This window comes from Podarcis erhardii (assembly GCF_964252035.2).
Source record: "Podarcis erhardii genome assembly, chromosome: 15".
Taxonomy (NCBI): domain Eukaryota; kingdom Metazoa; phylum Chordata; class Lepidosauria; order Squamata; family Lacertidae; genus Podarcis; species Podarcis erhardii.
The window spans coordinates 16,818,930-16,841,338 of record NC_138505.1 but is presented as its reverse complement, the minus strand read 5'-3'; the positions used below and the strand labels follow the sequence as shown (position 1 = coordinate 16,841,338).

Below are 22,409 nucleotides of genomic sequence, written 5' to 3'. Positions count from 1 at the left end.
TAAGGTTGATCTAAGGGTCACCCTCAACTTGCCATGCAGACAGCTGCCAATCAGTGGTTGCCTCTGCAAAGATTGCTTGGCCAGAGCAATCTGAGTCCAGCAGGGCTGGATGAAGTTACAGACCTAGCAGCAAATCCTGATATGCTCCTCAGAAGTGTTTTTTTAAAAAAACGAAATAGGCTTGGGGGCTCAAGTCTGCTTAGCAGCCATTCTTGGGAGCACCCCGATTCCAGATTTTTGTGTTCATGGGTGAAGAGTCTGCAGACAAATGATGGTAATTGTTAAGAGATCAGAAGGATATACAGTGGTACCTTTGGTTACGTACTTAATTCGTTCCGGAGGTCCGTTCTTAACCTGAAACTGTTCTTAACCTGAAGCACCACTTTAGCTAATGGGGCCTCCCGCTGCCACTGCACCGCCGCTGCACGATTTCTGTTCTCAACCTGAGGTAAAGTTCTTAACCTGAGGTACTATTTCTGGGTTAGTGGAGTCTGTAACCTGAAGCGTATTTAACCCGAGGTACCACTGTAATTCAGTTGTTCCCAAAGTGGGTGGTATTGCCCTCCTGGGGGGGATTACCCCAGGGGGGCGCTTTAAGAGGCAAGGGGGTGGCAGAGGGACACTAGAGACATCGATGACTCTCTGGCTTTGAAAAGCGAGTTCCTCTCAGCTATGTTGAATTAAAGTACATCATTTTCATTGCATTTTGAATAAACGTGCAACTAATTGTTACTGTTTTGAATTTCGTTGTGCTTTCATGTTCCTTACTGGGTTGTGCAAACTGCTGTTCTGAATGATGCTTTTCATAGGGCAAGGGGCACTGAGGATGAGTTCATGGAACCAAGGGGACGCTGGCCAGAAAAATTGGGAACCACTGATAATAATCTGTAATTGGAGAGCTGGAAAACGTGTGGAAAAGAGGATCAGGATGGTCCCGGTGGGGGGGGGTGAGAGCACCTTTCCTAGGAGGAAAGCTAAAATCAGGGATAAAACAGATGTTCTTGGACTCCATCTCCCCCCTGACCTCTGGCCTTGCTGGTGAAGTCCATTTTGAAGGCCACAGGTTCCCCATCCCTATCACATGGAGACAACAGAAGAGCATGGGACGTGTTATGTAAAGGAGCCTACAGGTACTGGCATCTGTTAGAAGTGATACAACCTCTGTCAAAACTCCCAGATTGCTTTGCCCACCAGACCATGCAAGGCAATTCCTCTGAACTCCATGACCAGCAACCAGAGCTAGCTATATTGTATATCAGTCTAAATAGCAGGGTTCTCTGCCAACACTAAGTAAGTCTTAAATAAGCAGCCCTGATAAAATTACATAAGATCCATGTCTGTGGCCAGTATCTCTAGAGCAGTGTGCCCCAACCTGTGCCCTCCTCCAGATGTTTTGGACCACAACTCTCATCAGCTCCAGTCAGCACTCGCTGAGGACGATGGGAGTTGTAGCCCAAAACATCTGGAGGGAACCAGGTTGGGGAGTAGGGCTGCTCTAAAGTACTAGCTGCAGATATTAAGTAGTGTCCTTGCACATGTGATGAATGCATAGAATTCGCTTTGCTGAGGATTTCAGAATGTTTTTTTTTCTTTAAGAACCCCAAATCTTAATTTTAAAATTGCTGGGATTGTTTCGTTTTGGGCAGTTGAAAGTTAGTTAAAGATGAATTGCACATACTTACTACGGAAATATACCGGTATTTTGTTAAGTTTCTCACATTGGGACCTGTTCTTTCCCCCCGTTTTCATTTACAAAACTCTGTACTCTGATAGTAGGCTTAAAAGCAGCCCCAGCCAGCGCAGTGTTGGTGTTGGTGTTGGTGTTGGTGTTGGTGTTGGTGTTGGTGTTGGTGTTGGTGTTGGTGTTGGTGTTGTTGTAAGAAAATCATTTCTTACATTTATATCCAGGGCTTTTGTTCAGCCAGAACTCTCCGGAACTCAGTCACGGCACCTCTCAGGTGAGCACCATTATAAGAGAACAAAGGGAGGCGTTCATGGTGAGCACCTCTTTTTCTAGGAAAAAAACCCCCATTGTTTATATCTCACTGTTTTCTCTGAAATGCTTGCAGAGAGGGAATGCGCATAACAGATTGTCATTGAATTGGCTACTCACTGTCTTGCACTGGAGCTACCTGCAAATCACAGCCTCTGGAAATCCTTATTTTTCTTTGCATTTATATGCCATAGAGCAAAGTTTAACAGCTGGCCTCCTTTTCCTGCAGCCAGTGATCAGCACCTGTGAAAATTTCAAGTTCAGGAAATCTCAAGGTCAGACACCCTGAGGCATTTATGGTCCAGGAGAACGGTTACGACTTTCATGTGACTCTCTCTTACCCTTGATGACCGAAATAAAAGTATTGCAAACAAAGGATGGTTGAGAAATTAACAGAATTTCCTAGTAAAAGGTCGTTCTCAAAATGCATTCATTAATGGTAACCTCCTCCTCCTTCCTGCCCTCTCCAGTCTGCTTCTCACACCAAGGCAAAAGCATTATTGCAAGCGAGGGCTCCTTTGTGCATGTGCAGAGTGTCTTTCCTACAAGGAGATGAATAGGGCACAACAGTCCTGCTCTGGGATACCGGGAATGTAAATCAACTGCTGCTCTGGCTTCAAAGCCCATATACTCCCAAACATATTTTCTGAGCCATGAGGCATGAGGACTAGAAACTTGGAGACCTTGTACTGCCTCATCATAATCCTGGGTTTGTAGGGAATGTGGGAGAAGAAGGCAGGAGAGAAGGCAGAAGATAGAGTGACACAGAGGGAAACGGTGATTTTAAACAACAGCGGATATTTTAATAAAGCTGGGGTGGAAGGACACAGAGGAAAACGTTAGTTTTAAACAACAGCGGATCTCTGAGTAAAGAGGAAGGGAAGACACAGAAGTGGGGAGGAAGCATCGACATGGAGGGTAAAAGCAGGAGTGCCGCAGACGAGAACAGAGAAGTAGAATCAGCAATGGGGATGGGATGGAAAAAAGCCAGCTTAGGAGTTATATGGGGTGGGAAGGGGAAGCTTCAAGGGGGTTAATGCAGGGGTTGGCAAGTAGAGTGGAGAGGGTCAAAGCCCCTAGGATGTGTGTGTGTGTCTCTGTGAGTGTACTAGATTATCAGGAAGCTGTTTTCTATGCCCAACACCATAATATTCTAGCTCTCTTGCAGAATCACATCATCTGTATAGTTTCAGGAAAAGCCAACCGCCTTATAACTCAGCTGAGAATAGACCACGGGTCCAGCTGCCAGGTGAACTCAGTGGGGCCCCCTCTTTTTTTAAGAGCTTACATGGTGATTTCATAGGTAAAGGTAAAGGTAAAGGTAAAGGGACCCCTGACCATTAGGTCCAGTCATGACCGACTCTGGGATTGCGGCGCTCATCTCACTTTACTGGCCGGCTTCTGGGTCATGTGGCCAGCATGACTAAGCCACTTCTGGCGAACCAGAGCAGCACACGGAAACGCCGTTTACCTTCCCGCCGGAGCAGTACCTATTTATCTACTTGCACTTTGACGTGCTTTCGAACTGCTAGGTTGGCAGGGGCAGGGACTGAGCAATGGGAGCTCACCCCGTCGCGGGGATTTGAACCGCCGACCTTCTGATCAGCAAGTCCTAGGCTCTGTGGTTTAACCCACAGCACCACCCGCGTCCCTTGGTGATTTCATACCTCCCTCCCAAAAAAGGTTCACGAGGCAAGTCAGGAGGAGTATGTTGGTTTTCCCCTCCCCAGCCAGACACAGAGTGGATATTTTTGAAGCTTGATCACTCAGCACACAGAAGCCTCTCACAATCCAGTGGCGGCTGTTTACACATACCAGCTGTCTGGGAAGGGGGATTTTAATTTATACACAGGCACGGATATGTATCCAGATATCTTTCCTGGAAGTTGTTTACCACCCTGGAGGCATCAGGGAGATCTGGGGAGGACACGAACCCACCGCCCTACAAGGAGATGGAATTGAGAGCTCCCTGCCTAACTGGGGACTGAAAGTGAGGAAGAAATAGCCTTGGTGGTGAAGGGGCATGGCAAGATCCTAGCTTGTTGCTGTAGCAATGGAAGGGCAGTGAAGGGCTTGGCTTGACTTTGGGCTTGTCAAGGCAGATTCCACCTCAGCAGTCATAACAAAGAGTATGTATCCGAGCCCAAAGGAGGCAAAACTAAGAGTGGAGAGTATAAAATTATTATTTATTATGGAAATTTTATTTATAAAATTATTTGTTTCTTATTTGCTTTTTGCATTTATATCCCTCCATTTTTTGTGTATCCCCTCTTCCTCAATGACTCCCCACAATGACCCTGTGAGGTAGGCTAGGCTGTGCGAGTCAGTGATTGGCTCAAGGCCTCCCAGTGAGCGACATCGTCAAGTAGGGCTTTGTTTTGGTTTTGTTGTTTGGTAAATATTTCTTATTCTATTTTATAATGCATGTAAAACAGAGAGGACAGTTATAAAAATAGGTGAAAATGAAAAATGAAAACCAAACTATAGAATAGGCACATAGAATAAGTGCAGTTGCACATGTGTTAGAATAACCAAATAAAGAATATTAGCCTTATCTAATCATCAAGTATAATTCCAGATTTTCCAAGCGAAGTGGGGATTTGAACCCCGGTTTCTCCCAGGTCCTACTTTGAACCCTCTAACCCCTTGGTTCCCAACATGGGGCACATGCCCCACAGGAGGGCTATTTGATTTTTAGGGGGGGGCGAGAATGAGTTATTAACAGTGAATGGCCTTTTAAGCTTCCTCCATGTGAATAGGAGTTCACTTTTTGAATAATAAGAATTATATGTCATGGGGGGGGGGGCATCAGGATTTTAGAGATGCTTAGGTGGGGCATGGCCAAAAAAAGGTTGGGAAACACTGCTCTAACCACTACACCAGATGGTTTTACTTCATGGCAGTTGGTTTAATGATTAAGGGCCAAGGAGATGCCTGGAAGATTCCTCATCACTGATGGGATAAGAGCAACTTCATGCCTTCAAAATGTCTCTTATCTACTAGGCCCAGTCTGTATTTTCTGGCTCCTGTCATTACTAGCAGAACAATGTTCCTATTTTGAGGAGAAAAACTTCCACAGAGTCCAGTGGGGTTTACTCAAGACCGGAGCTGGCTTGCGTAAAATTCCAGAAAGAATTACATACCCAGGAACAAAAAGAGTGGCAAGAGGCATAAATTTGATGGACGTCTTCCAGATACCATCTCACTTCTGATGTCAGTTCAAGACAAGCAATTGCAGAGGAAAATGTTGTGTTCAAAAGGAAGCAGAGAACAGCCAGAGAGAGACAGTGGTGGTGCAATGGTTAGAGTGTCAAATCTCCACTTGGCCATGGATCTCACTAGGTCACCTGGGGAGCCAGTCACTATCTCTCAGCCTAACCTACCTCACAAGGTGGTTGTGGGGATTTTAAAAAGAGGGGAGATTTATATATGCCACCTTGAGCTCCTTGAAGGAAAAGTGTAATAAATAAAATAAATTAATAACATCTGCTCTATATTTTGGAAAGTGGTTTGTCTCTGTGTGTGTCTGTCCATTTGTTCTCTATACTTTTGAACACTTCTCAAGATAATATCACCAAATTCAGCACAAAGATTCCCAAGGTGGGGGCGGTGGTGTTGGGCGCCATTTTGAAACAAGATGGCAGACTGAAACATGACTTGGGCATGACTTCACCTGGCTCTTGGCGTGATGGGTCCCAACTCACAAATTACACTATCCACTTAAAAGCACAATTTTTTGGTTTCTAAAAATTCGCCAGGCAGTACCAGGCACTCCTTGTTCATAAATAAACAGTTGGCAGCAGCATTCGCAAACCTCTTCAGATGTTTAGGACTACCACTCCCATCAGCCCCAAGCAGGATGGCCAATCCAGAGAGATCTTGGGGGTTGTAGTCCAGCAACAACTGGAGGACCACAGTCTCCCCACCTGCTGTGCCAGTGAAACCAGATGGGAGTGTTCTACAAAAAAAAATTCACTGATTTTCTGTCCCAGGAGAAATATTAACAGCAAACAGGCAAAATTTTACTTTTAAAATAAAGAAGAATGTGTTTATGGGCAAAGTTTAGCAAGAAATAACATGAAGGCTAAATTTAAATTTTATTTTAAAAGTTATTTTATTCTTAAGTAAATTTAATTTTTTTTATATTGCCCCAATAAAAACTTGTACCTTGATACTGAATAAGCCTTCTCTCTATCTTTTGGAAAAACAAAACTCATGAAACTCCCTCTTTAAAAAAACGAGCAGCCCCAGGTGGCTATAATGCCATCTTATTTCTCCCCCCCCAACTTTGTTTATTATTATTATTCAACATGCCTGTTGTGTATTGAGTCAAAGGATTTTATATCTGTATTATTATTGTCTGTATTTGCATTAGGGTAAAGTAACTGCCTTTTGGTTCCAGAGGGTACAGCTACTATTGGTTCATTTAAGCTGCTGTATTTGGATCCTCTGTCTTATTGGTTTCCTTCAAAAGGCAGGACTGTGATTGCCTGATATTGTTCCCTCCAAAATGCATCCTTTCTAGCTAATTCCCTGTCCCTATAAATGTAGCTCTCCCCTCCTCAGGTCTCAGTCTTGTTGCTTTAATAAAGAAGTGTTACTAGAGAACTGTCTCCAGCATATTATGTCAAGAGAGCATAAATCACAAACCCCACGCTACAACAATGCCCCTATTTTGTTTAACATCTTTTTATTGATTGATTTCATTTATATCCCACCCTTTTGTCCAAGGAGCTCAAGGTGGCACAATGCTTCCCCCACCCTCATTTAATCCTCACAACGCCCCTGTGAGGTAGGTTAGGCTGAGAGGCAGTGACTGGCCTCCGAGGTCACCCAGTGAACTTCATGGCCAAGTGGGGATTTGAACCCTGGTTTCTGAGGTCTTGGTCCAACACTCCAACCACAACACCACACTGACACTCCAGATGAAGTTTTGGAGAACTCAGGAGCTCGCCAGATTGGTCTTAATCAAGGTTTTGCTCAATTGAGGACCTGAAGTCCCTGCCCCCACCTTATAGACCAACATTTTCTTATATAAGCTTATGAAAAACAACCAAGAGTTTTGCAGCACGCTGAAGATAGACAGAATTACTGCAACGAAAGTTTGCTCAGGGTAGAAGCTTACCTCACCAGGTGAACTCTAGTCCAAAAAGTTTATGCTATAACAAATCTGTTTGTCTTCAAAACGCCACAAGACACTTGTGTTGTGTACACACAGAGACGTTTTATTTTAGAATAAGACTGAACACAAGACTGAACACTTGTTTTCTTCTTTAGAGTCTGCACACAATGTAATAAATATAATAATAATAAATTTTTATTTATACCCTGCCCTTCCCGGTTCAAAAACCGGGCTCAGGGCGGCTAACAACAAATTTAAAACACTTAATTATAAAAGCAGCATAAAATACAGTATAAAAACATGAATAACAATAAAATTCAAAAATCAAAAATCAATTTAGGGGAAATAAGCATTAGATAATCCCCAGGGCTAGCTGGCTGAATTGGTCCTACTTGGGCCAGCGAGGAGGCCAGGAAAGAATTAGCTGTGGGGTCTCAGAGCGCGTGATCTTATTACATTTTTTTTTGTCCCTAGCTGCCTAAAAACACTAACCTATTTGTAGCACAAAAAATACAGTTTTCCTCAATCTAGAACAGTTCATGCCTGTCCTCAACCATCCTCCTTCATTAGAGGTTTTAAAATGGATGTTGGATGGTCGCCTGTCAGGGATTCTTTAGCTGCGATTCCTGCATTGCAGGGGGTTGGACTAGATGTCCTCTGGGAGCCCTGCCAACTCGACAGTTCTATGATTCAACCAGCTGCGTTCGCCCTAGATTGAGTTGAGAGCCTGCAGTGGGTGTGGTTACTCGATAGGCAGTTGATAACACTCCCCTTTATTAGTTCGCCCACGTCTTTCTCTCCCTGGACATGCACCAGGTGAATGAAGGACGTGGTGATTGTGATCTTGGTATTTGCCCACCCACAAGGTCATTGGGTGGGTGTGGAGAGACGCTCATCTGCTGCCTTGCTTGTTTTTGCAGTCACAGGCTAATACGACTATTGGCTACCAATCTGGGAGCTTATGAAAGATCACCTAGTAATTAGTTGATGGATCAAGGCAATGCTTAATTGTCCACCCATCAGTAAAAATTTGGACACTAGAAAGAAATCCTGGCAGTACCAAGTACAGTGGTACCTCGGGTTACATACGCTTCAGGTTACAGACTCTGCTAACCCAGAAATAGTGCTTCAGGTTAAGAACTTTGCTTCAGGATGAGAACAAAAATCGTGCTCCGGTGGCGCAGTGGCAGCGGGAGGCCCCATTAGCTAAAGTGGTGCTTCAGGTTAAGAACAGTTTCAGGTTAAGTACGGACCTCCAGAACAAATTAAGTTCTTAACCCAAGGTACCACTGTATGCAAGCTTTGGGGCTATCACAGAGCTCTTTATCAAGACAGAGCAAGGGCACTCGAAAGCTTTCCCATTGCTATATCATAACAGCTGGTCCAACCTTAAAAAGAGATGTTGTCATCTTTATCTCTTCTGGAAATCAAAGCACTGGCCACTGTATACTAAACTTTCAGCCCAGAAATTCCCACTTGTTTTATTTTGGACTTTTCTTTAAAAACAAATGACTCAAAAGGCATATAACTTTCCTGCCTGTTTTGTTTTTCAGGAAATGTAGGGCAAATGACGCCCTTGGTTATTGACATTAAACAGTGCCCTACTTAAACCCAGAAGAGTCAGCAACAATGGCAGCCAAGGATTGAAGGAAGCCTCATTGGACAGAGAAGGATTTACTTCTGAGTAAACATGCGCAGGGTTGTCTCCAGGGAAAGGCTAAAAATCTCAGGGCGGTGCCGGATTATATCCTGTGGAGGCTCCTAGGCAGTCAAAATCAGGGGGTGGGGCCTTCGCAAATTAACGCCTAATGTGTTTTTGCAATATTAATCCAAGATCAAATCAATATTATTTTGATCCCTTGTTGTGGGGCTCCTTCTCTGGCGATCACTCATAGCCGAGTAAGATTGTCTTCCGTGAATATGGTCTTAATGGTGTGTCCATAAGTGACTATGGAGGCCAATTCTGGACCCACACATCCTTCAGTAGTGGGGACATAGGTTTCTGGGCAGGAACTGTGGGGTCCATAGGCTGATACCTACTCTGTCTATTTGGTAATTTGGCACAGGTGAAGAGTAAAAAATTAGGTAAAAGGTAAAGGGACCCCTGACCATTAGGTCCAGTCGCAGATGACTCTGGGGTTGTGGCACTCATCTCGCTTTACTGGCTGAGGGAGCCGGCATACAGCTTCCGGGTCATGTGGCCAGCATGACTAAGCCACTTCTGGCGAACCAGAGCAGCGCACAGAAACGCTGTTTATCTTCCCGCCAGAGCTGTACCTATTTATCTACTTGCACTTCGTGCTTTTGAACTGCTAGGTTGGCAGGAGCAGGGACCGAGCAATGGGAGCTCACCCCGTCACAGGATTCGAACCGCCAACCTTCTGATAGGCAAGCACTAGGCTCTGTGGTTTAACCCACAGCACCACTGTGGAGGAAGCTATTGATCAGCTTTTACTTTTTGCTCTGCCCCCAATGCTATCATCTCTCTCTCTCTCTCTCTCATCATCATATGCCACATTTTCTTCTAAGGAGCTCAAGGTGGGCATACATGGCTCTCTATATCATAGGGTGATGCTTTTCAACCTAACCTACCCTGCAGGTTCCCCCCACCCCCAAAGTAGCTGACTGCAATTTGAAAGAGGAACCGCCGCTAAAGGTCCATACATAAATTCCACTTTTATTTCTTGTAAGCAAATCTTTCAGACTTACTGTACTTGACTCAGATAATTCTAACTGAAATTGGCATGGAAAAAATAGCTAGTGTTTGTTTATTTGTCCAAATGTCCAGAACAGAAATCAGCCCAGCAAATATTGACTGTTATCTGCTGTTGCTGCTTTCTGACTGAAAACAAAACATGTTTATGTACCCACCCCCCTGCCCCCATTTGCATTGTGTTTCCTTTGCACTGAAATGAATGCGGTGGAATAACATAATGACAACACACGCACACACACAGCAACACCAACCCTGAGCTCTGACCTGACCCAGAGAGTACCTCACTTGGCCTTGAATCATGTTTTTTGGGAGGAGCTAATGTTTAATTAGGGCTAATTTGGTCCATCATCTTGATTCAAAATGGCAGTTGATGGTTCAACTTTGACATAAAAAAACACCCCACCCCACTCAGGAACCCTCTTGCCAATTTTGCAATCTGTGCAATTTTAACCCCTTACGCCAAAAATCATGTGAAGTCACACCAAAGTCATGTTTCAGTCCACCATCTTGATTCAAAAGTGAAGATGTTGATGAAAATTGCTGCTGCCTCCATCTCAGGTAGCCTTGTGCTGAATTTGGCAGTGATATCTCAAGAGGCATCCAAAACTATGGAGAACAAACAGACATACAGACAGACAAACCACTTTCTCAAATATATGGTAGATTCCAGCAACTTTTTGTTCTGCAAGTTTCCCCATTCACTAGGATGGTCCATTTTGACTAAATTGTGGAACTGCATGATTTCTCCGGCACCTGCGGACTTTGGTGAGATTCATGAGGAAAACCTTAAGGCATCAACAAACTCTTTCTGCTTACCAAACTGTATATCTTTTGCACGTACAGGACTGTCTAAGGCAAAGATTATATCAATGAAGTAGACAAAATCCTGAAGGTTGCCTTTTCATGTTAAGAGAACCTAGCCTCTGGTCCCATCTTCTCTTTTTTTGATACACAGTGTTTTTGTTGGGGGACACAAACCTCTAAACAGTTTGTGAATCTTGGTACTTTTGTGCATTTACTGTATTTATTTTCCCTGATTTGAATTATAAAATGATGATTTTCTTGAGTCAAAATGTTTACTCCTAAACATTTTTTAAGGGGGAAAAAAGCACTGGATACACTACACAGTTTGTTGCAACACTCAGACCAAACCCCACATGCAAAAGAAGGAAAGTGTTTTCCCCACATGATGACGGGTCTCCAAAATCAAGGTCTTCTCACTGTTCAGGACCGTCTTTAGCATATGCGCCGCCGGGGTGCAAAGATCCGCCCAGCGCCCCCAAATTAACTTTTATGATGCTTATGTCACTATTATCATTTGATAGCTAGAGCTCACACCTGTGTGGCTCCAAAAGGATTTTTGTGTGTATGTGTGTTTTTGTTTAAAACCAGCTTTTCTAAAGAAGACAAAGAACACATTGGGAGTCGGTGTAATGACTCCACACATGCGCTTATGGTTGTAGGGAGGTGTCAGAAAGATGAGATGGGTGGGCATTGTGAGCATGCGTGGCAGAGCCATCTTGGGCAGCCTTTCATTGTGGGAGCAACCTTATTTCTAGAGCAGCTGGGAGGGCCCTTGTGAGAGCGCATATACGAGTTCTTCTTGGGAAGGTTCTGGAGCCTATGTACGCTCCCGTCATTAGATAGGCGCATTTTCTTTCTGTCTGTCTCTCCCTCTTTCCTGTCACTCCCCCTCCTCCTGGCTTCGGTGAGCGAAACTTTCCAGAGAGGTCCTCTGAACCCGTTGCTGGATAGCAGCTCAATACAATACACTTAGGCAGCTTCAGTGGCGGCCGCCTGGTGCCCCCCATAATTCGGCGCCCGGGTGCCCTGCACCCCTTGCCCTCCCTGGTAAAGACGGCCCTGTCACTGTTCCTGCTCGCAGAGCATCAAAGCAGTAAGCTGGGGAATAAAGTCTGCAAACGGCTAATGCATTCCTAGAGTTGTTGTTTTTAAAAATTGTTTTAATGGCATAGGTTTTTTTTAAAACTCATGAATCAGGATGCAAACAAGAGTCAGTGGCGGTGCAATGGTTAGCATGTTGGACTAGGTCCTGGGAGAGGCCATGAAGCTCCCTGGGTGACCTTGGGCCAGTCACTATTCCTCTCAGCCTAACCTACTTCACAGGGTTGTTACGGGAATCAAATGAGATGGAGGAGACCCACACACGCCCTCTGGAGAGAAAAAAAAAGGTGGGATAAAAATGCAACAAATAAGTAAATAAATTGGGGTGAAGGACAAGGCTGTCTGGGGGTGACACCAGCCTCTGTCACTTTTACCATTTTGCTTCATAAGAGGCTGCACAGGGTGCACCAGAGTGAGGTGGCAATAAAATAAAATGCAGAATAAAGTAGGCAGGTGATAGCTAGAAAGAAAATTGGAGAGCACATGTGCCGTGGCGCAGAGTCAGAGTTAATATTAGTTGTTTTCCTGCAGGCTTTTTTCCTGTCACCAGGCCAACTAGGATAAAGGTTGCACATTGTCTTTCCTCATGAGCACTCAATCGCTGAAGACTTTCCAACTGTGTGACCATGCCCTTCCTCAGTCCTCAGAGCCCTTGCTTGAAAGGCGAAGGTTCTTTCCCCTTCCCTGTCTCATGGCACGATTTATAACAAATTCCCTCTGGGGGGGAAAGCTTTCGTGTGCAAAAGTTTTTACTGGAAGTTGCTGCTCCATCTTTCATCTCATATTATTCCCAGAATTAAAAGACCCCTGTGATGTCCAGCTGTCCCAACTGACCAGGGAACCAAGTGACAGCCGCCTGCCTATGCCTCCTGTCCCTGGTAAACTACTCTTGAAATTTTGTCTGTGTGAGTTTTCTAGTGGTGCAAGTCTAGTTCTCACCCTAACGTAGCCAGTAATTACTTTTCTGATGCCAAGGCAGATATGGCACAGAACCAGCCTTCCCCAACTCGGTGCCCTCCAAATATTTGGTTACAGATTCCAGGCGCAGCTCGGCCATGTTAGACCAGAACTCCCATCAGCCCCAGTGAGCATGGCTGTTTAGTGCTCCATCTGCTGTCAGTGGCAGCTGTAGTTCAAAATATCTGGCGGGCCCTTGGTTGGGGAAGGTGTCAGAATAGAGTAATTGCTTTGGAAGACGATAATCAGGCATCCAAACAACAGGACCAGTCCAATGAAGTTGATGTTGAAGAATCATTGCTTTGACACTGGTGATCTTTGCTTCTTCCAGTACACTGGCATTAGTTCACCTGTCTTCCCAAGTGATGTGTAAAGGTTTTAGGAAACACCATTGATGGAATCTTTCGAGGAGTTGGAGATGGCGTTTATAAGTGGTTCATGTTTCACAAGCATACTGTAAGGTTGGTAGTACAATAGCTTTGTAAACAAGCGTTTTGGTTTGCCTGCAAATGTCCCGGACCTCAAAAACTCTGCACTTCAATTGGGAGAAAGCTGCACTCACAGAGCTCAGGCGATGCTTGTAGAAAGATAACCCTTGTAGAAAGATAACTGCCCAGGTAGGAGAAGTGATTGATGCTATTCTTCTTCTTCTTCTTCTTCTTCTTCTTCTTCTTCTTCTTCTTCTTCTTCTTCTTCTTCTTCTTCTTCTTCTTCCCCCACTCATCTGGCTGGGTTTCCAGTGTTACACATTGAGTTGGATTTGTGGCGCTGCAGAAGGGTTGTTTTGTGCTTGTTGGTGCAGCACTTTGGTTTTTTGGATGTTGAGCGACAGGCCAAGCTTTTTGTAAGCTTCTGCAAAGACATTTTGGATGCTTTGGAGGTCATCCTCTGTGTGTACACACACTACGTTGTCATCAACATATTGAAGCCCTATGATGGAAGTTATGGTAACCTTACTCTTTGCTTTCAGCATACTCAGATTAAAGAGCTTTCCATCTGTTTGATATATGATTTCTACTCCGGTGGCGAGTTTCCCTTCAACAAAGTGTAGGATCTTGGCAATGAAAATAATGAATAGAGTTGGGGCAACAACACAACCTGTTTAGCACCTGATCCCACTGTGAATGGTTCACTTTGAGAGCCATTGTTATCTGCGATTGTTGCTGTCATATTATCATGGATGAGCTGAAAGACGTTCACAAATTTATCTGGGCAGCCAATTTTCAGAAGGACGGTCCACAGGGCATTACAATTTACAGTGTCAAAGGCCTTAGTCAGGTCAATAAACGCCATATACAGCGGTTGGTTTTGCTCTCTGCATTTTTCTTGAAGCTGTCGAGTAGTGAAAATCATATCCACTGTCCAGTGGCGGACAAACCCTCTCCGGCACCCGGGGCTGCGCAGCCTGTACAAGATGCCGCACATGCGCAGTTTGTATGGCTGCCGCTCATGCGCGGTGGCTGTACAAGCCCATACGGTCACTATGCGAGAGGCAGTCCATATGGATGGTGCGCGAGAGTGGCAGACGGTACGGATGCCCGTACAGACGGCGCGCAAGTGGTGCCCATACGGATTGTGGGCGCCCTCGGCTGCTCTATAGCTGGGGGCAGCTCTACAGCTCTACAGCAGCACATGGGGTGGGAAGGTTTAACTCTTTTCTTCCCAACTATGGAAAGGAAAACACACGGATCCTATTAGTGCTGGGGAGAGGGACATCCTTAATATTCCAGATTCCCTTCCAGGGTATACATGGTAGCTAATAGGCAGGGACCAGATTGTCACCCCTCCCAGAGTGGCACCTGGGGCAGACCACCCCCTCTGCCCCCTTCCTATGCCACTGCCACTGTTTCCCTAGAGAAGGTCGAAAACCATTTTGGAATTCAGGAAGGATAGCCTCAGATATTGTCAGGAGACGATTTGCTAAGATCCTTACAAGAATTTTGCCGACCGCTGCTAATAAAGAGACGCCTTGATAGTTTCCACAATCCATTCTATCACCATTTTTTAAAGAGACTGATAAATTTGGCATCCCTAAAGTCTGCTGGGATCTCCTCTCTCCCAGATTTTTTCTATGAGCCTGTGAAGCTGTTGTGTAAGTTCAATTCTGCCCACTCTGAAGACTTCGGCAGGTATCCCATCAGGTCTGTTGGCTTTGTTGTTTTTCATTTGGTTAGTAGCTGTACACAACTCTCCCAGATTGGGAGATACTGCAAGCTCATCTCTAACTTGTTTTTGCAGAATTTCTGAGAGGACCTCAGCAGGTACAGGGAGTTGTGGTTAAGAAGATGCTGGTAATGTTCTTTCCAGCGCAGTGCAACAGCTTCTTTTCTTTTAGAAGTGTGGCACCATTTGTTGAGCACAGGGGGCATAGGCCATGATCCATTGGCCCATAGATGGTATTTGTGGCTTTAAAGAAACTGTGTGTCATGAGTGTCAGCTAAGTGCTGGATCTGTTGAGCTTTTTTTAATCCACCACATGTTCTTTAGTTCTCTGCTTCTTCTTTGAAAAATCAGCCTTAGTGTTGGCATAGGTTCTTTTCTTAGTGGCACAGCTTCTATCTCTTTGCCAGATCTGAAATGCTGGTGTTCAACAAAAGAGGTTTAAAGACTCTCTTGAGGCAAATCGAAAAAAATGTAGTATAAGCACCCACAATTGGGAAACACTGGCCTGCGAGTGCTCCAGTTGGAGAACAGCCTTTACCAAAGGTGTCATGGACTTTGAAGATGCTTGAACTCAGGAGGAAAGGGAGAAATGTTCTAAGAGGAAGGCATATGTGGCAAACCCTCACCGTGATCAACTCCCACCCAGAAACCTATGTCCCCACTGTGGAAGGGCATGTGGATCCAGAATTGGCCTCTACAGTCACTTACGGACTCACTGTTAAGACTGTGTTCATGGAAGACAATCTTATTTGGCTATGAGTGATCGCTAAAGAAGAAGAAAGGGGAGGGTGCCACAAATGCATTGTTTGCAACCAGATCCGTTATTGGTGGTGGGATTGACACCAGGGACATGATTTTTGTCAGGACCACAGCACATGGGGTGGGGAGGTTTAACTCTTTCCTTCCCAACTATGGAAAGGAACACACACAAACACACACACAGATCCTATTAGTGCTGGGGAGAGGAACATCCCTAATATTCCAGATTCCCTTCCAGGGTATACGTGGTAGCTAATAGCTTTGGAGGTGGACATTTTTGTGGAGAACACAGTGGGGAAGAAAAAAAGGGTTAAGCCAGATGCACCCCTTTTGGGGGGGGAGTTCCTCATCTTAGGGGCCTTTACAGAGAAGGCCCTCCACCTCCTGAACTTCTGAGGGTGGGAGGACTACCAAGAGGGCTCCCTCTGCCAATTTGGGCACTCAGGAGAGGCTGTAGGGAAGGAGGGCATCTTTCAGGCATAAAATACCCTCCAACATTTCTATGATGAAAATAGGGACGGGCCAGTATACCTGAAGAAGCGTCTCCACCCCCATCGTTCTGCCCGGACGCTGAGGTCCAGCGCTGAGGGCCTTTGGGCGGTTCCCTCATTACGAGAAGCAAAGCTACAGGGAACCAGGCAGAGGGCCTTCTCGGTAGTGGCGCCTGCCCTGTGGAACGCCCTCCCATCAGATGTCAAAGTGATAAATAACTACCTGACATTCAGAAGACATCTTAAGGCAGCCCTGTTCAGGGAAGTTTTTAATCTGTGATATTTTAGTGTATTTTTGGTTTCTATGGAAGCCGCCCAGAGTGGCTGGGGAAATCCAGCCAGATGGGCGGGGTACAAATTATTATTATTATTATTATTATTATTATTATTATTAATTACTATTCCATAATAATAAATTCACTATTCATTTCCCACCCATCTGACTGGGTTGCCCCAGCCACTCTGGGTGGCTCCCAACATATATAAAAACAAAATAAAACATTTAACATTTAAAAAAACTTCCCTATACAGTGCTGCCTTCAGGTGGCTCGGCAATCGGATAATTCCATACACTCCAACATTTCTCCGATGGAAATAGGGATGTCCTAAGAAAAAGCAGGACATTCCAGGATCAAATGAGAAACTGGGATATTTTCTGTAAATCCAGGACTGTCCCTGGAAAATAGGGACACTTGGAGGGTCTGGTATTTGGGGCCTGAGTTGTTTGGGGCTTTAAACACCAATGTGTATACCTTGAATTGGGCCCAGAAACAAACTGGCAACTAATTCAGATGTTTCAAAACAGAGTTTATATGAGATCTAAACGGAACCCTGGCCAGTAATCTGGCTGTTGAATTTAAGACCCATTGAAGTTTCCAAGTTGTCTTCAAGGGCAGCCCAACAAGGAACACATTGCAATAATACAGTCTGGTAGTTATTAGAGCACAGAACACAGTGCCCAGAGATCAGGGGGTGCTGGAGAATGGGCAGGGTCACCCTCCCCACATCTGTCCCCCGATAAATGTCACCAACCAGGGTCCCTTCTGTGAATCCATGACCAAGGCAGCTTCAGTACCTCAAGCAGGCCTGAAGAGCTAGATCAAAATGGATCAAGTCAACAACTTCCCCAAAAGCAGAGAGGTTCTGAGACTGGCTGGCAGCCCGGTCAAATTGAGCCCTGCACCAGATCTGGCGGGTGGGGTGTGCAGAGATGCTGAGGTGGGATTGCAAATAAGGAACTAGAGATTGTGGGGGCGAGGGTTCAGTTGCAAGAGGAAGGCAGGGTAGCAAAACAGCCGGCCGGTTTTCTTTTCCTTGAAAACTGACACTCCTGCTTATTGCTCCGAACATGAGGCTATGATGAAGCGCAATTTCACACACGCTCTCAACAGTAAAGGGAAGTCACCCTGATTGGCTGGAAGAGATAACAGCCGGCAGGCGATTGGAGGAGGCCCGTTTTCATGTGCACATCCATGCGCCAGCAGCATGCTCCTCTGACTAAGGAGGGCGAGGAGGAAATCCAGCATTGCTTGAGGGTATCCTTTGGCCCCCTTTTTCATCAGCATCAGCATCATCACTGCCACCCCTCACCCTTCCTACAGGGGCGGGGAACTGCCCCTCCAGGGAAAAAAATCTATTTTTAAAATTCTGAATAGGACGGTGACTAACATTCTCATTCCCAGAGTCAGCAACTCCCTCACTTGAAGCTCAATCATGGATCCCACAAGGAGAAGTCGAGCTGTGGGTATTCAGCAGAGATCCCCCCCAAGGCACTTGGTGCATGCTCAGAGACCCTCTTCAGCTGTTACTCCACATCAGAGCTGCATACCCGCCAACATTTCTCCGATGAAGATAGGGACATCACTGGCTGGGAAGAAGCTGTGGTTAAGCACTGCCCAGACCATGAGATCCTTCTGGTACATCATTTCTGCCCTCATCTGGTTTCTCCTGGGAAACTCACAAGCAGGGCAGGAAAGTGACAACTCTCCCGGGTTGGTATTTGAAGGTAGACTGCTACTGAGCCTGAAGGTTCTATTAAGCTATCAAGGCTCATAGCCCTTAACAGACTTATTCTCCTCCATAAATGTGTGAAACAGAGCCGGACCATGAGAGGCAGGACCCCACCTTCCCCACCACTTCTGCTGCCACCGGAATGCCCCCCTCTAACCAGCAAAAGGGAGGTGTTCTAGTGTGTGGCATTGCTACTCTTCTGGGGCAGAAAATACAATCTGTCTATCTATCATCTATCTATCTATCTATCTATCTATCTATCTATCTATCTATCTATCATCTATCATCTCAGGCATAAGCAAACTCGGCCCTCCAGATGTTTTTGGGACTACAACTCCCATCATCCCTAGCTAGCAGGAGCAGTGGTCAGGGATGATGGGAATTGTAGTCCCAAAACATCTGGAGGGCCGAGTTTGCCTATGCCTGATCTATCTATCATCTGTCTACCGTGTGTGTGTGTGTACACCTCTATAATTTCACAGTGACACCTCTATAATTTCACAGTGTTTAAAGCACATCCAACACACATTTAAAGCACATGACTCCCACAAAGATTTCTGGGACCTGTAGTTTTCCACTCACAGAGGTACAACCCGAGCACCCATTTAACAAACTATGGCTCCCAGGATTCTTTGGGAGAAGTCATGTGCTTCATATGTGTGCACTGTGTGTCTTTAATGCATCTTCTCTCAGCTAACACACACTGTCATCTAACCCCTGCCACACACCAATTGCCTTCCTTGTGCAAAGTCTTAGATTGTAAGGTTTTCAGGGCAAGGACCTATCTTTTTCTTGTTCCTAAAGCTACATGACCATTGAAAGCAAGGTATTTGTAAAGTTGAGGTGCAGTGTGGTGTAGTGGTCAGAGTGTCAGGCTCAGACATGGGAGACCAAATCCACACTCAGCCATGAAGGTTGCTGGGTGACCATGGGTCTGTCAGTCAGTCAGTCAGTCAGTCTGAGCCTAACCTACCTCACAGGGTTGTTGTGATTAAATGAGGAGAGGGGAGAGCCATGTACACCACCTTGAGCTCCTTGGAGAAAAAGGCAGAATATAAATGTAGTAAAAACATAACTGAATACATAGCCAAGTAGAAAAATAACCTGCTCCCTTGACTTCAGCTAACTGTGATTTTATTATTCTCCCCCAACCCTCCCCAAAAAAACCCTGAGAAAGAGGATAAAATCCTGAAACTTCAGACCGGACCGTGAGATTCAGGCAACCCTCAGCTACTCAGAAAATATTCATGAATATGAAATTCCAGCATTTGCTCATCAGAAAAATTAATGTTAAGGAAGGTTCCTTCAGATGCAAATCATTTGCCTAATTTATCTGGATGAAAACAATAAGGTTGTTTGTTGGGGACTGTGTAGTTTCTTTGAAAAGCAAGTAAATTTTGCAACTGCCTTATTTAGTCATGCCTCAAACCCATTTTCAAAGGCTGGATAAAGAAAGTGGGCCACCTTCTATACTCCTGTGGTGTGTCATATTCTGAAAACAGAGAGTTGAGTGCAAAAAGAAGCCAGCAGAATTCAGCAAAAGCTCTGTTAACTGTTGATGAATTAAGTATAAATACACTTTAAACATCAAGGCCTGAAGAAGAGTCCTGTGTGACTCAAAAGCTGACTTTAAATGTGAGACGAATTGGGGTGGAGGGGAGCTTGCTCACCGCATTTGCTAAACTTCAGTCAGGTCTAAAACTGGTTCTTCTAGCTGCCCTGGAGTTTCCCAAAGTTTTTCTTCTGGAGCTAGCAGTAGGAGAGCAATAATTCATCTGGTAATGACTCAGATGAGGCAAGGCACTGTGTGTTCTAGGGACCGGGGCTCGCTCATGAAACATCTTGAGTAAGTGGGAGGCACAGGCAGGAGGGATCAGGCGCAGGGAGCGTGGATGCTGTGTGCAAAATGCCTCTGGCCAATCAGGTGCTGCGTGATCCCTGCAGCCAGCCAATCAGCCCCCTTGCCGCTCCCCAGCATCCTCTGCTGAGCTGGCTTCAGTGTTAGCAAAGCGCTGAGGCCAGGAAATCCAGCCTGCCTGTGGGAAAAGGCTGAGTCTCGCCCTGTGCTCCTTTTGTCTTCCCCATGAGAAATGCCACATTCTCAAGATAACCAGCCTCAAAGTGCTCTGAAAAAGGGAGCGGAGCTTAGTGCTTCCCCTACAAATCATAGCGGCACAGACATGGTTCTTGGAACAGGGCAACCAATACATTTCCAACTGTTCTCAAAATCAACATCCCACCGCAATTCAAACCACCCAAAAGCCACACACTTGATTTTAAGACTGTGTACACACTATACTTTTAAAGCACATTTCAACACACACACACTCCGAATTCTAGGAACTGTAGTTTGCCCCTCACAGAATTAACAGTTCCCAGCAACCCTTATCAAATGACAGTGCTCAGAATTCTTTGAGGGGGGAAATAAATGCACTTTGAACATAAAGGTACGCAGGGTGTATGCAGTCTTATTGTTTATTTTTATTTTAATCTTCCACCCTTTGGGCACTGTGCCTCAGCTTCAAAAATAAAAAATAAACCTAGAGCCAGGCCCGTAGGCAGAAATCTTATTAGTTCAGGGAGGCATGAGGGTGCAAGGAATCCAGCTGGACCTCAGAGAGTCCAAAGTCAAAGTTATTTAACCATATCAAATATTAATAAAATAGAGTACAGCCGCCGCCCTTCATATGTTTTGGACTACAGTCTGTGTAGAAATACAATACTTCTCGCCATACAGGGAAAGACTATGACCCTGCTGAGGGGCAACTTTGACACATGTGCTTTCCATTCTGATAGAGGACACCTCCAAACAGAGGACAGTCCTCTGCAAAATGAGACATGAGGCTACCTAACTGGTGGCAGCCAGCCTCTGTGGCATAGTGCCTAAAGCAGAGGTCAGCAACCTAAGGCCCATGGGCCAGAAGCGGCCCATGAGACACCCTCGAACCGAGCCGCCCGCTCAGCAAACCGGTGCAGTGCGGCACGGGTACTCTCTTCCATGGCTCCGGAAATCATGTCTGCGCATGTTTGCGGCGCCGGAAATCACTTCCTCACATGCCCAGATGCTGAAAATCACTTCTCTGCAGGCACGATTTTCGGCGTCTGGACATGCACAGAAGCAATTTCCAGCACCACGGACATGTGCAGATGCGATTTCCGACGTCGCGCTGCGCCGGTCCAGCCCACGGAGGATCTCTGCAGGAGTTATCTGGCCCATGCCCGGTAAGCCTTGCTGACCCCTGGCCTAAAGTGTGAGACTAGGACCTGTGTTCAAATCCAGAACTCAGCCATGAAGCTCACTGGGTGTGCAACCTTGGGCCAGTCACTGCCTCTCAGCCTAACCCACCTCACAGGGTTGTTGTGGGGATAGCATGAGGAGGCAGAGAACCACGTGCAATGCCTTGAGCTTCTTGGAGGAAAATGAAAAGAAGAAGAAGAAGAAGAAGAAGAAGAAGAAGAAGAAGAAGATAAACCCAACTTCTAGTCCTGAAACATGGTTGTATAGTTACAATTCATCCAGTTCCAAGAGTATTCTGCTAGGTCATATTGCGGGACAGGGAATAGGGGCCTCCCAACCCTCTTGGACACAGAAAACTAGGCTGCCCAGTTCTTTTGAATTTCAGCTGGCTCTGCTGACGTCAGCGAGCCATAGTATAAGGTATCTGTCTTTCTCAAATAGCCAAAGGCTCAAGAAGTTCTGGGAGAGAAGGAGGAGGCAGAGGTTAGGGAATACGTCAAATGCACCGGATATGTTGACATGTCTGAGCAACTGGCATGGCTCTGCAATATCGCCCATCTCATTCCCTTTCACTACCTGGAACCGTATTCAAATTCTCCGGTGACTCAGCCAACTGTGCGTTTTGTAGAGGTAAAAAGCCTTTTAGTTCAGTCTTCCCAAACATGGTACCCTCCAGCTGTTTTGGATTACAACTCCCATCGGCCCCAGTCTGCTGCAACAGGTTACAGAGCAGCAGGAAGAAGCACCTCAAAGGATCTCTGGCTTCACTGAGGTGATCATAAAGGCCAGAGAGCCATAGAAGCATAGAATTCTAGAGTCGGAAGGGCAGGAATGCAAGGCATCTACCGTATTTTTCGCTCTATAGGATGCACCGGACCATAGGAGGGGGAGAACAAGGGAAAAAAATTATCCCCCTCTCTGTGCAGCGCCCCTTCAGCGAAGTGGCAGGAGAAACGGAGCGCCTTCCATTTCTCCTCCCGCTTCGCTGAAGGGGCACTGCACAGAGAGGGGAAACTGTGCAGCGCCTCTCCAGCAAAGCGAAGCCTGGAGAGCAA

At 45.7% G+C, this 22,409-nt stretch overlaps 1 long non-coding RNA gene across 1 annotated transcript; it reads left to right on the top strand.

Moving 5' to 3' along the window:
• LOC309330719 lies at nucleotides 1–2,368 on the top strand. Its single transcript, XR_014151541.1, has 3 exons — nucleotides 1–448; nucleotides 1,909–1,958; nucleotides 2,070–2,368. It is a non-coding gene; the product is annotated as an uncharacterized lncRNA (long non-coding RNA).
• Nucleotides 2,369–22,409: the final 20,041 nt, after the last annotated feature.